At 44.7% G+C, this 13,971-nt stretch overlaps 1 protein-coding gene across 1 annotated transcript in view; it reads right to left on the bottom strand.

Annotated features, from left to right (window-relative positions):
- The window catches only part of LOC146174163 (putative aminopeptidase PLBD2), an 87,021-nt gene that overhangs the window by 68,055 nt on the left and 4,995 nt on the right, over nucleotides 1–13,971 (bottom strand). The gene's annotated exons all lie outside the window — the stretch shown is intronic.

Genomic DNA, 13,971 nt, shown 5'->3' with positions numbered 1-13,971 from the left:
ACAAGCCTGTTACCTGCGTGGAACGGTGGCACATAGGGCAGACACCTGCCCGACATCGAGGCAAGAAAACTGCGGACTCTTTGTAACGCATACTTCGTTTATGGAGCGGGTGCGGACCCTTCACAAGTGCAACCGAAATGTACGGTATATGGCGGCGCACATGTCACGAACTCTAACGACTGCACTGCGAAATTCCGTATTAAAGAGCAGCAACAATCCAGCAACATGAAGAAAAACAAGAAAAAAAGGGAGCGGGAATATCCCGCAACATCTAATTAACATGGAGCCAAATTCTGACCGAAACAATCAAGAGAGGCCCTCGGCCAACATGGTCAAGAACGGGAAGCATCAGGTGAGTGGGGTCGCCCCTCATCCTCCCAATACTACCTCTCCACCTACACCCAACTCGGTAGAGATTTAGCCTAGAAAACAGATAGCCGCCCTAAAAGCGCAAATATAGGAGCTAACCAACAAAATAGAAACTGCACTAGCTAAATCCAAGCCACCTCAGCAAGAGGAGGCAATGGAAGCGATGCACAGCTTTACATGGAAAGCAAACTATAAGTTATGATGAGAAGGATACAAAAATTCATTCCCTCCATAGCATCACGACAGATAGCGAAATCGATGATGGTTCGCTAGTATGCTAACACAAGGAGACCCACGAATCTGCTAACACACAAGATGCGTAGGGTGCTCAGTGAGGACGAGAAGTTGCAGCAGCTCCCACTCCAGAATAGCAATAGCCAAGCACAATATGGAGGTACAAAAACAACAGAGCCCTAAATTTTTAACACAGTGGAATAGGCGAGATTTTCAATCAATGATTAAGAGAGGGGATCTTGGGATGCACATTTCCTGTACGAGCATACTCCGCCAGTGGTGGTCGTATAGGAGCCAAGCGGGAACGCGAGCCTCACAAACTACAAAAAAGTTCCACCTCGACCCCCTAACATACGTCTTCGTACACAACAAATTAACATCAAATTTAATAGGTCTGGAATTTTAAGTCAGCTTTTCATACGTGATGGTGACTCTCCTACCCATAAAAAAAAGATAATCCGCCGTTCACACATGCTGAACGTGTACTGCTCTCCTAAAGGAAAAATCTTAACCTTCTTCATACACCAGAGCAGGACTATCAGGGAACCGGGACGAGATCCGCTACTAGTGATAAGAGATTTCAACGCACAGAGCCTCTCATGGGACTATGACCGAGAGGACATACGAGGGCGGAAGCTAGCGGGGACAGCGACCACATTAGGGCTAACACAAACCAACCCACGCGTACCCCACACGGATTGGCAACTCGGCACAGAGGGATACATGGCCGGACTTGACCTTTTCAAAGACGCGAGGCGAGTGAAGTGGACGAATACGGAGGAAACACTCGGTAGTGACCACTGTCTGATCAATATAACTCTCCGCCCTAAAGTCCTTACCAGACCGACGGAGCAGACTAGGCTGCCGGACTGGGCAAAATTCAGAAAATAATATAATAGTGCTGCTATCCAGGAGCAGAAATACCAAACCTAAAGAAACAGCGGCTAACAAACCTCCGCTTTAAGGAAACGCGGGTAAAGCTCTCAGAGGCGGTGACGGATGTTAATGCCCACCTCCTCCACCTCTAGGAACACATTAATTCGATTTGAAGGGGGGAGTTCCTCTTCCCACAGAATGAAAGACGGCACTCATAACTTCCATCCGAAAGGCGGGCAAAGCTATATATATGGACGACCTTAGGCCTATTTCTCTGACGTCGTGCGTGGTTAAATCGATGGAAACAATGGTCAGAGACAGACTCTCCAAATATCTAGAAAACAGATGTCTTCGCCGACTCGATGTATGGCTTCAAGCCAAATAAATAAGCTCAGACCGTCCTGCTACAGCTTAGCAGGGAGATCCTAAATTCGATAGAACATTCGAACGGGGATAAGATAGTGCTTGCCCGAGATCAGAAGGGAGCCTTCGATAATGTGACGCACTAGGCTATCTTGACACACCTTTCGGAGACGGGGTGTGGAAAGAACGCTTTCGAGTATATAAAACGCTTCCTGTCAGACAGACAGACCTTCCTCAGAGCACAGAACGCAGAACACGGTCCCTTCCCATTAGTAACGAGAGGAACAGCACTAGAGCGGTGCTATCGCCGCTGATTTTCAACATTGCAATGAAGAATCTTCCTGTCCAACTGGATAAAGTCTCCCGTGTGTAGCACCCGCTATAGGCGGACAACATCTCCATATGGGCCACTCAGAGCTTCCTGGGAAAAATGGAGGCCAGCGTGCAGAAGGCAGCCACCACTCTGAATGAGTACGCTACAAAATGCGGCCTTCATTGCTCACCGAAAAGCTCGGAATTCGTCCATATGTTTCCTGCCAAAAATACAAAATAAGAAACAATTGCGACTTGGATCAGAATCAATACCCGAGAGAGTAGATTAGAGTCCTTGGTCTGTTCATCCACCAGCGTAAGCTGGCGAAGACCACCCTCGACAAGTTAAAAACTGAGGGAGAACAGGTGGGCCGAATGGTACGCAGAGTCTCGAACAAGAAAGGGGGACTGAGGAGAAAAGACGCTCTATGACTGGCCAATGCCTTCGTAAAAAGAATACTGTAGTCGGCCCACTCTCTCCACCTCAAGAAACATGACGAAGGTACCCTCGAGGTGATCACGTGCGAAAAAGCGAAGAAGGCCCTCGACCTCCCTATACCCACGTCGAACCTGAAACTCGAAGGTTAGGGCATGATGAACTCGTTCAAGGAGCTGAAAGAAGCCCACCTCACAATCCAATACACGCGATTATCGCAGACACCGCCGGGGCGTCATCTGTTACCCCTCTACACATACCACACACGACTGTAAGCCCGAAACGTAACACAGGCAGAGGAGGTCGCCATGGCATTAGCAACAACGCACTCTGATTCCAAAACAATCATAATGAACTCTCGAGGGGCGTGTAGGAACGTTCAACAGGGCTGGGTCCTGTACCTGGCCTACCCGCTACTAAAAAACAGCTCGTACGTAGGAAGTCCATTTCGCCGCTTCATAGTCTGTGCTCCGGCCCACTCGGGGCAAGGAGCAAACGAGGCAGCAGATTCCGCCATTCGCACTCTCTCCAACCGGGCAACCTCGTGCCCCTTCCCCTCAGAAGAATTCACACCAGCCTTCACTTGCGAAGAAATTACTCAGTGGTACCAAAAATTATCTTTACCCCCAACCGTGTAAACGATTAACGAGAACGGAGGAACGCGAGTTTCTTCGTCTCCTTACGAACACCATGATGAGCCCGGCGTCACTTTAAACACTTTGGCGATGCCTTCTCCGGGAAGTACCCACACTGTGGGGAAATGTCCCCGGACCTCTTCCACACGGTGTGGGCGTGCCCTTCAAACCCTGCCTTTGCACCTTACTCGAACCCCACCTGGAAGGACTGGGAGGCGACCCTACTTGCCTGCTCCGACTTGAAAGCTCAAAAGGTGTTGGTCAAAAGAGCAATGGCGGCAGCGGAAGCCACTGGGGTCCAGTGCTAGGAACTCCACCAAGTGCTTGTGAGGGGAAGGGCACTAAACCTGACCCCAGAGGAACCTCCATGTAACTCTCTTTTTAATAAACGTTTTCACTACCACCTCACAGATGACTTTATATCACGCAGTGAAGCTATCGCTGGAAAATATCAGGTCGGCGAGCGTACAAACCGAGCAGCGCAAAATGCCTGAGAGTTTCAAGAAACATTGAGGGGACCTTCAGCACGGTTTGAACCTAGTGACAGAGCGCAAGCTGTGAGTGTTGCAGCGATATCCTCTTTAAAATCTGATTTTCAATAAACTTTTTGTTTCGTAATTATTGTTTAGATTAGATTTTATAGGAAAGGAAGGCGCCTATTTTTGAATGGACGCTACGGAATTGCGGACACCTACACTTAACCTGGTCAAAGTGAAGTTTTCCTATTTTTCAACTATAAAATTGCGATAGCATTACAGCTCCAGGTTTCAGCTCGTCGCATAGCACCGGCCGTAGCCACGGTAGAAGAAGAAGGACGCTAGGTTACCGGCAACCACCATGCCGGCAACTAATGCTTTCGCTCCACATTCGGCTCAGCAGCATTGAACCCTTCTGATTTATATGTGGGCTGGTAGCTTACGCCCTCGCGGCATACTCTTAAAGGTTGAGCTTAAGTGTGCCCAATGAGTAGCACCAGGGCGTGGCAAGGGAATAATGTAGCAGTCAAAAAAAGCTTCAGCCGTTGAAATCGCAATTTAAATAGGGATAACCAGAGTTAAGCCACAAGTAATTTTGTACATTGGTTTGTATGATAAAAAAGGCGCAGTGTCTGCAGGAATTTAGAGAAGGAAGATGGGAGTGAAAGGGAGAAGGTAACAGATACGGAGTATTTTGGCCACCTCTTGGCATTTAACTTACGCGCTCACCACACGGCTCTTTCCCCTTTTGAGGCAGGAGTTTTGTGGAAAGGAACATGCAGCATTCAAGGGTGAAACCCACGAAATCATATCACCCACACGTATTTAGTATAGCTTTCACTTATATTGTTAAACTGGTTATAATAAAGGAAATGCGCAGTAACTACAAGGTCACTTAAGGTGAGAACCTGCGTGATGCAGACGGCTCGAAAAGCTGGCGACTTGAAACTTTTGCTTCAAGAAGAGTGCGTGGTCGCCTACAATGCTCGTTTCGCAACTGTTGGAAGTTAATACAGGGAACGCAGGTTTTGGGTGCATTTTGCGCCTCAAGCTGTAAAGTTTTGAATTAGTATAGACTCGTTCACTTTAGCAGAGAAGCTTGCGTGAACGGACTGTACTGCAATTTCTGGTCAGCAACATACACGTAAACATCTACGAGCACTGCAAGCTGCCATGACACTACACCAGAATAGCGGCAATGGCACCACCATCTACAGGGAAACATTATGGCCACTTAGAAGGACTGTGTTGCGTTCCGCTCAGGCATGTGCGGCAAGCGGATGTGCAGGCCGCCTCCAACATGCGAGCATTTCTAAATATGAACGCATTGCTTAGTAATGATGTTGTGAAATACTCAGGAAGTAATAGCGCTCTCTAAACCTACTGGGCGCAATGAAAGCTTATGGTAAATCCTTCTATCATCTTCTTCGGTTTCTGTATCGATTGCTTGATGGCATCTGGATTGCGCTGATTAAATTGAACCGAAAAGACGCAGCATGCAAAGAAATAGGTAACTGGTTGCCCTTTAGCTTAGAGTCCTACGGAATGTAGCCCATTGAGAATGGATGGAAAAGTTTTTACGTTCGTACGCTTTATCACTCTCAGCGACCTGCCTTGTAGGGTTATGCCCCCATGCACGGGTGTGTGCAAGATGAATTTATGTGTACTACGAATGCTGGAGTGTCATATCTATATACGGCAGTGGAACGATACACGGGAGCAATGCACGGTTCATAGCCAACGACGGGATTTTTTATGCCTGAGTGGCACTTATTTACGAGCCCACGCATATTTCATCCGGCAGCTTCAGTCACGTGATGTCTGAAGGCTGCGTATTCGCAGCCAGATTAAGCTTTGCTTGCAAAGAATCAAATAATATGCGGGTTCAGGTACATATGCAGGAGGCGTGCACACTAAGCATGAATTCGCCAAAATCAGACTAAATGGCCTGTCCTCTATCCCCCTCTGTACACGAGGTTCGATTTAAAACGCTACATTTGAGGTACCATTTTACTCCAAGAAAAACGGAGCATATGTGGAATTTAGGGTAGATTTTCATTCTTCAAAAAAGGGAGTTGTTACGCCATGCAGCGTCCGCTCAAATATGCGGACCACATACTGTTGGTATAGGGAGTAGATGCTCTTTGAACAAAATACGTTCATTTGTGGTTAATATGAGATGTTCTTTTTACGGCAACGTTTCCAATCCCATTAGGGTCGATAGAAATTCGCAATTGCGGAGCGCGCACCGCCGTCACGTGTTATGATTTGTTTTAGCCAAGAAAGGATACGTTGTGCATAAAGGCTTCGCGCATGTGCACGGCGCCACGACTATGTCCGGCCGACGTCCCCAGTGAGGTAAAGGCAGTCATCCGGTGCGCTTGACATTTGCATTGCCACTCTGTTCCTAAATTATAAGCGGAACTGCGCTATTTGTTAACACTCTGTAAACAACAAAGATCCTAGAAGGCGCGGTATATCAACATGATATATTTTATCAACACCTTTAGGAAGTAGTGCTTCAATAAAGCGAAGACGCGAAAAGAAAAGCGCGTCGGCTCGCTTCCTTGACTACATTGCTAGCTTTTCTGCATTGTGATGCCATACGTATACACAATGTTGCAGCCACGCGCAGCGTATCACCATATTCAGCCGAAACAGAACGAGCCCCGTGGCGGTAGTTTACGCTTTGTAATAACGAAATTCAATTGAACCTAACAGTAGTGGCTAGAGCTGCCGTTGAAACATCCTATATTAGCCTTCGAGCCAGCTCTACCCTTAAAAGTGCCCGACTCTGAAAACATTACACGTATTATACAGGGAGCAGTGTAGTAACACAAGAAACCACGTATAAAACGCTCTTATATAACCACGCTTCACAAAAAAAGTAAAACAAGAACTGCCACACAGTGTAGTACAAGTCTGGGCTCTCCATGAAGTTTATGCATGGGTCCACAAAGGTACATTTGCATCCCATTCCAGGCAGCATTCATAACACAAGAACAAAATAATGACAATACAGAAACTGAAGAAAAAGATACTGAAAGCACAAGGAAACATCAAAGTTGTGGCGAAACTTTTAGCCACCACGCTTCGGCATTCGAAACTTTCTCATGCATTCCAGATAGAAAAAAGGACGGTTCTCTATTTTCACGCAGACATTCACCAGCATGAGGTAACAAATATATGAAGTGCTTCTTAATATTAGTTCGGTAAGCCGTAAAAACTGTTTCATAGCTAGAACGCGTTCTCTAATGAGTCGGAACTTTGGACGTGCATTTCACAGCAATGACTAACGCCAAATCCAATGAATCAGCACAGAAAAGGAACGAGCGTGAAGAAGGAACTGGGACGTAAAAAATGGAATGTTGGTTGACAGAAAACCTAAAATTTGATCGATTTCATTCATGAAAGTGAAGTTTACTTCACAAAAACAACTTTTCGCAAAAAAAAACAGCCAACTTCAAGCTATGGTGAATAAAAAGCTCATTGAATTTGTTACCACCCCTGTGCATGGCAGTCTTTGTTGAAAGCCAAAAGAACACGCTTCAGAAACATCTGGCGACACAAAAAGCACTTCGGGTAACGCACAGAGAAGAAACATTTTTATTTGCCCGGGAACTGAGCGTTAAAGAAAGCAATCAGTTCAAATCAGTAGGTTCTAGCAACTGCCTGCGCCCAGTTAGGTTATCAGGAAACAAGGTTGCGTATTGCTGGCGCCATCAATACACATACGAAAGTGTTGCGTTAGACACTGCGCCGGAGCAAGCAGCAGCCCAATACTATGTCAATTTCAATACACATAATATGTTCCAGTGTTTTGATCAACGATTTATTGCTCGAGGCACGGCGAATTCGGCCCCGTGATCCAAATTCTGTTTTCATCAGCGCAAAAGAATGATACCTTTACCTTGCAGGGCGCTTAGCCGCGACTTATTGCAGCACAGAGAGCACTTCTTGGCAGTGATCGCATAATGGTGCTGTTCTTGTGTGCGCGAACGTTTGGCTCCCGGCAGATATAGGAGCGTGGAAGGAAAATGGTTGAAGGTTTTCGCGGGTGGAGCGTTCGCTTTTCTAGGTTTCATAGGTACAACGTTTGCATTTTCTCGGAGTCACCAAAATTTCATAGGATGAGCATTTGCTGAGCACATTCATTAAGTGCTTATCCAAGGGGAGAAATGATGGCGGGGAATAAAAAACCTGGCAACCATTGAAGCCGCGCTGATACAACCATGAGTGATTTTATTATAAGATACGAACGACACCTGCATGAAGATGTTTCCATCTTTTATTGAAATAGGCAAACAAAGTGCAACAAGCCACTGAAAACCTATATGCGCAACTTACAGGCGACAAATTGCGGAAATACTTTCGTCTCATTTCTTTTACTCTCATCGGAGACCACATATATAGACATATCTGTAAGTGCGACTGTACTCTCACTGAAATAAAGGAAGAAAAATAGACCTGGGAGGAAACCGTTTGGTACAAATTTAAAAGAAAAACATTAGCAGAATAATTTCATCGCAGCTTATAATTTTTCAGAACTGGGACAATCCGACAAAAAAGAAAAGTTGAAGGCTGCTAGAGCTTTGTTTTTTTATTGTTTATACAGGCTTTCTTTTATCGAAAACTACGAGGAATATACTTCGCGCTCACTTTTAAAGCACAACACATCTCTACTCTATCCGAAGAAGTAATAATAACTAAAACTATTCTGCCCGGAAATCTCCCAGTGAGTATATATTACGTGTGAGCATTCCATACTGAGTGGTCAGAGGCAATAACTGAAGCCAAGCATCGCCTGCGTGGCTAGTGTAATTACATAATTTATGCATTTTATTCGTCGCACTTCGCTCTGTTGACGCAAGCAACCGCAGATCACAGTGCCTTTTCCTGTGTTTAATTTCTGTATTTCTTCTTAATGTGGCAAACTTGCATATATAGAGATGTCTATAATTATTGATGTTGGGATATTTAGTATTATTAGGTATTTCATGTAAAAGGTATTAGGTATTTCATACTTTCCTGTAAAAGCCTTCACTGGAGGTAGGCACTATAATAAAATGAAATATTACCTTTACTGAGTTAATCAGCGTTAATCCCAAGTATATTGTTAAATTCATCAAACATGGCAGATCGACACCTCACGCTGCTTACAATTCCATGGGACACGTCGCATGCCGTAATGGCAATGCGTTTCTTCAGAGTTTAGATGAATTCGCGCAAGAGAAGCGATCTGTGTTAGCCCGCCACACTCATCAATGTCAAGACGCTGAGCGAATATGAGTGTCGAGTAAAATTATTTACGAGATATTTCCGCAAGACATTAAAAGGGTTGCTGTGTGAACAGGATCCGACATGGTGAAAAAAAAAAACCTCTTTTTGTACTTCCCAGCATGATATGTAGTGTGGACGCGGGAAATCCGCCAGATGTCGCCCTAACACTCTACTTAAGTGCTTGAAATATTTTCAAGCGAAGGGCCACCACTTTAACTGAATCAGTTTTACTCCCAACGCGATATTGGGCATAAAAAATAAGAACTGCGCATAGATATAAATTCGACCGTGCCCTCTGGCTACGTAGAAATGTTATATCTTATCACTGTTTTTGTGCGGTAGCAGAGTCTTCAATGCCGGAAATGGTGCACGTTTGTCAACAATCCCAGGGGATGGAGGTTTCGATAAAGCAGGTTTTTTTGGGGGGCTTACCTAAGATCTAGAGCAACACAGACGTCGTCACAGGAGCACGTGGTGAGCGGATGGAAACCAAGGCGGCTTCAAACAAATAAGGATGAGGGCTTCAAGCGGCTCCTTCAGCTGAATCGGAAAAAGACTTGTTTCACTCCTTCAGTGGACTGCGCGGTTTTATTTTGTTCAGACTTGTGCAACGCTTTTATTGCTTGCGTTTTTTCACATTTGAGGGAGAATGAAAATAGTAAAGTGCCACAGGTTACCCTCGAGCCGTTAGAGGTCTGTTCCTGAAACAAAAACAAGTTGATCACTCTTTTTTCTCCTAAATTTTAGCACTGAATACGACGGTCGTCTTTCCGGCGTGTTACAGCAGGTGGGGCGTTAGGGAGCCTGGACGCAGACAACATGATGCATACAGTGAGCTATTGGTATTATTTTTTTAGTTCAGCGCAGGTAGTGCCAGTTTTTATTGCCCATTGCAATGTCCCATGGGTGCTACGCGTCCGCGCGCGGATGCGCGCAAGCTGTAATAATGTACAGAGCGAATGACCAAGATGCATACCTACATACGGCGGTGGCAGGATGCCGCACATGGGGGCAATGCACGTTTCATAGCTAGCGAGAAAAATAAGTGTATGTATATATATATATATATATATATATATATATATATATATATATATATATATATATATATATATATATATATCAGCGATGTCAAACGTTTTCAAACCAACTGAATAAATATATAATGTGTTCAAAGAGTCACATTAGAAAACGTAAAACATATTTACTTCGACGTTTCGGTCATAGCCCGACTTTTCTCAAGAATGGTTTACAGGGCGCTCAGGCGCCTTCTTAAAGGTATTACAATTACAGAGATTGAAGGCTACGACCCAAACGTCGAAATAAATATGTTTTAGGTTTTCATTGCGACCCTTTTGACATTATATATATATATATATATATATATATATATATATATATATATATATATATATATATATATATATGGTGGTGCAGGCAACGTTTTAAGTAGCCTTGAAAAATTGCAGTCAAAACATGCAAACAATATTTGCAGGAACAGACTCTCTGCCCAAGCAGGCATAACTTGATGCAAAACTTCTGTAATTATGGGTGTAATTAACACAAGTTTATTAATAAGCATTTTAATTATCCCATTTGGGTGCTTAATTACAATGGGCGGTTTGATGCCGCAGACGAGCTGATACCAAATCAGTTTTTTAAAGGAAGAAAAAACCATTTTCCAGAGCCATGCAGCTCGACTGAGCGCACGTGGAGCGCTGGAAGTATGGCGCAAGTGTGACGTCCGCTGGTGACGTGTCGGGATGGGTGCAGCGCCTAATTCGAAACGTGAGTGCTAATTTCCCTGGGTAGAGAGCCTAGGTGCTTGCGCTTGGACAGCGTTAGGCGTTATCGCCTACTTTGTCGCACGGCGTAAGAAAAAGATAGTCATCGCCAGCCGCGAGGATATCGGTTCTAAGAGCCCCGATGGGCTGAGCCGCAGTTTTATATTTGTATATGTGCCACTTCTCTTCTGTTATAAATTCCCGGCGAGCTCGATTTGCGTCGTCATCATGTATCCCTTTGTGCATTAGGTTGAGCTTCCAGTTACCTATACACCCTAGATATGGGGTGAACGCTGTCTGAAAAAAAGATATGTCCATGTAGCAAGGGGGGTTTGAGCGGCAGTGGCTGTGTGTTATTAGGCTGTTGTTATTACGGTTGTTCTAAGCGTGAATTAGCTCCTGCTTCTCAAACGCCCACACGTTCGCATTTGAGATGCTTTTTTTTTATGTGCGCATCTGACGAGACTATTGCAGTGCAATTGTTCCAAATTACTTCAATGTGTGGAAATGCCGCTCGAGATTAAAGAGTCCCGTCGCTTCGTGTTAATTGTGGGAATGACCACGCCCGCGCAACTCCGATACTCCACATCTGAGAAGCAGGACATTGCGATCGCTTATTTCAGCGCAGTAATGTTCACGGAGCTAGCATTCATACTGTATACTGCCCAATAACCTGGTTGTTGAGTGCCGATCCTTCTCCAATTGATATCGATATTTAATCAATTTTTCAGACTGCTGTATCACTCCATGTTCAGAAAAAAAGACCAATGTGTGGAATTGATGAGATTTCCTCGCAACGTAGCGCTTAGGCCGGGAGCACGTGTAAGTTGCCAACGCGCACGGAGCCAACCCTGCCCCACGTTGGTCATTTTCAAGACACAGCTGCAAACCCTATGTGCGTCTTCAAATGAATCTGACATCGAATGGCTTTAAGAAAGGGATTGATTTTTGCTAATTGCACCTAATGAATTGTAATAAAGACTGGGAGTTCGCTTGTGATAGGCAAGGCCTAAGCAGGAACTCGAATGCCAATTTACACAATGTCCATTACTGGCGTGACAAGAACCCACATTGGCTATGAAGTAAGATTGCACAAACGTTCGGTGTGGTAATGATGACTGCCTTATTGCCGGTCCTTATCGATTGAAGCCTTAATGAGAAAAATACACATTCTTCGTTAAAACGGCAGCGTCTCTAAGTTAGCAGCTGAGCTATCACTGGTCGCGTAGCAAAAGATAATAGCCTTAGGCTTCAGCTTATAAAAGTCCTACCACATTTTTTTTCTTCGGCCTTGTAATTCCAATACAGAACCTCCCAACCAAAACATTGGGCGTCGGGGAAAAGCAACCTTACCTTCTAGATAACCAATTTCTCATTACTAAATATCTTCTTGCGCGGATACGCTAAGAAGAAAATTTTCGACTTTACAGAAATAACGCGAATACAAATAATGGCAATATACCAGCACTGTTTAACCTTCAACAGCAATCTGCACTCTGTCACAGAAGCGTTGTGCGTTGCTTTGACTAAGCTTGCGACGAAATTAAAAAGATGAAAAAGCTCCCTCCGGAAGTAATGCAAACTGACAGAGTGCAAGGCCAGCTTTTATCAAGCCACTCGAAATCGCGTTCCCATACTTGACGATGACTATCCTTTCTGCTATGTCGAGCAACGAAGTAAGCGATAACGCCTACCGCGTTCTAAGTTGAGCGGTGAGGCTCCCTAGCGAGGGAGGTTAGGACACGCGTTTTGAATCAGGCGCTACATCCATTACGAGACGTTACATTTTAGCCGCTCCTCGTGAGCTCAGTTTCTGCTGCGTGCGGAAAAGAACGTCGGATTTCCTCACTCTGCAGGGCTCTAGAAAATGAGTATTTCCTTGTTTCAAAAGCCGATATGGCTTCGTATCGTTCCCGACATCAATTTTACATTGGGACTGACCGCCCGAATACAATTATAAAAAATCATTTGTGGGTTTCTGGTAATTACAAGAATAATAATAACAGTTTTGCAGAAAATTATGTTGGCCAGGATAGGGAGTGCGTTCCCGGAGAATTTTAGTTTGTTTTGTGTACCGACCATTTTTTTTTAAATACTGAGCCTTCCCTGTAACACTCCATTGCCCACTCTTTGTCTAGCCAGCCCACGAATGTTCTTGCGGTCGGCCGGCTGCGCACTCGTGACCAGAGTAATCATGAATCTCTGGGAGTTGAATAATTTTCGTGCAAATGTCGGTATGCAGTAGAGGGTAACACGGCAGACCAGACAGTTCGTGCTTACCCATTATTTGTTTCTATGATATACAAGAGGTTGGTAACTAAAACAAGCGGTGGCTAAGGGTTTGCAATAACATTGTCCGCCTCTATTCTAGGCACTGAAACATTCTGCACTTAACGCTCCTTCGTTCGGTTATAAATGGTGTGATTCTTTCTTAGGAATAATTCTTTCGAAACTAAGTTCATAGCTGTTTCCTGAGCTTTTGTTGGGCACAAAACGATTTTTATTTCGCTAAGAAGAACAAATGCGTCACGGTACCTCAGTAATTAATTTGCAGTACTGTAATAACAGTACTTTAATAACTGTTTTGGAAAGTGGTAATATAATGAATAACTTTTCTGGCTTATTATTTCCGTAATGTAACCCAGTAATTTGAATGGCAATTTCCTAATAAAATAAATATGTACACTCGATGTTACTCTCCTTTGTTTTTATCCACTTTGGCTGTTTTTTCGGCAGTTTGGGACTCAAGTTTTTGACTACAAAATGACCTCGAAGAGGTAAAACGAGCAGATATCTTTATGCACGAAGCCAGTGGAACACACCTGTGGGACAACGTATGCGCGGGCGAACATCTTCACTTTCGCCCCGTGTTTGACGAAAGGAAAGTTGTAATAAATTTCACAACTGCTTACGCACGCACACACCTCGTCGCCAACAAGCTGTATTCCGCACGGAGAGATTGATTTGATTGAAAACATCTTTATTTATTCAGTATTCTCAGAACATGTGGGTGGGCCGCCTAATCCGGTAGTCCATTGGCTGCTGCTGCTGCGCTGGCCCTCCCCACCAGCCAGTGCTGACGGTCAGGATCATCGCTGAGCAGAATAGCCTCCCACTGCTCCTCCGAGGGGTTGGGAATGGGGTCAACTAAGGGATTAAATTGGCATGCCCACACCATATGGTAGAGGTTAGCTACCTCTCCACAG

Source organism: Amblyomma maculatum, chromosome 11 (genome assembly GCF_055883805.1).
Source record: "Amblyomma maculatum isolate TAMU_Amacu chromosome 11, ASM5588380v1, whole genome shotgun sequence".
In the NCBI taxonomy this organism is placed as follows: domain Eukaryota; kingdom Metazoa; phylum Arthropoda; class Arachnida; order Ixodida; family Ixodidae; genus Amblyomma; species Amblyomma maculatum.
Note: the sequence above shows the minus strand (reverse complement) of the source record. Positions and strands in the feature narration are given on the sequence as shown.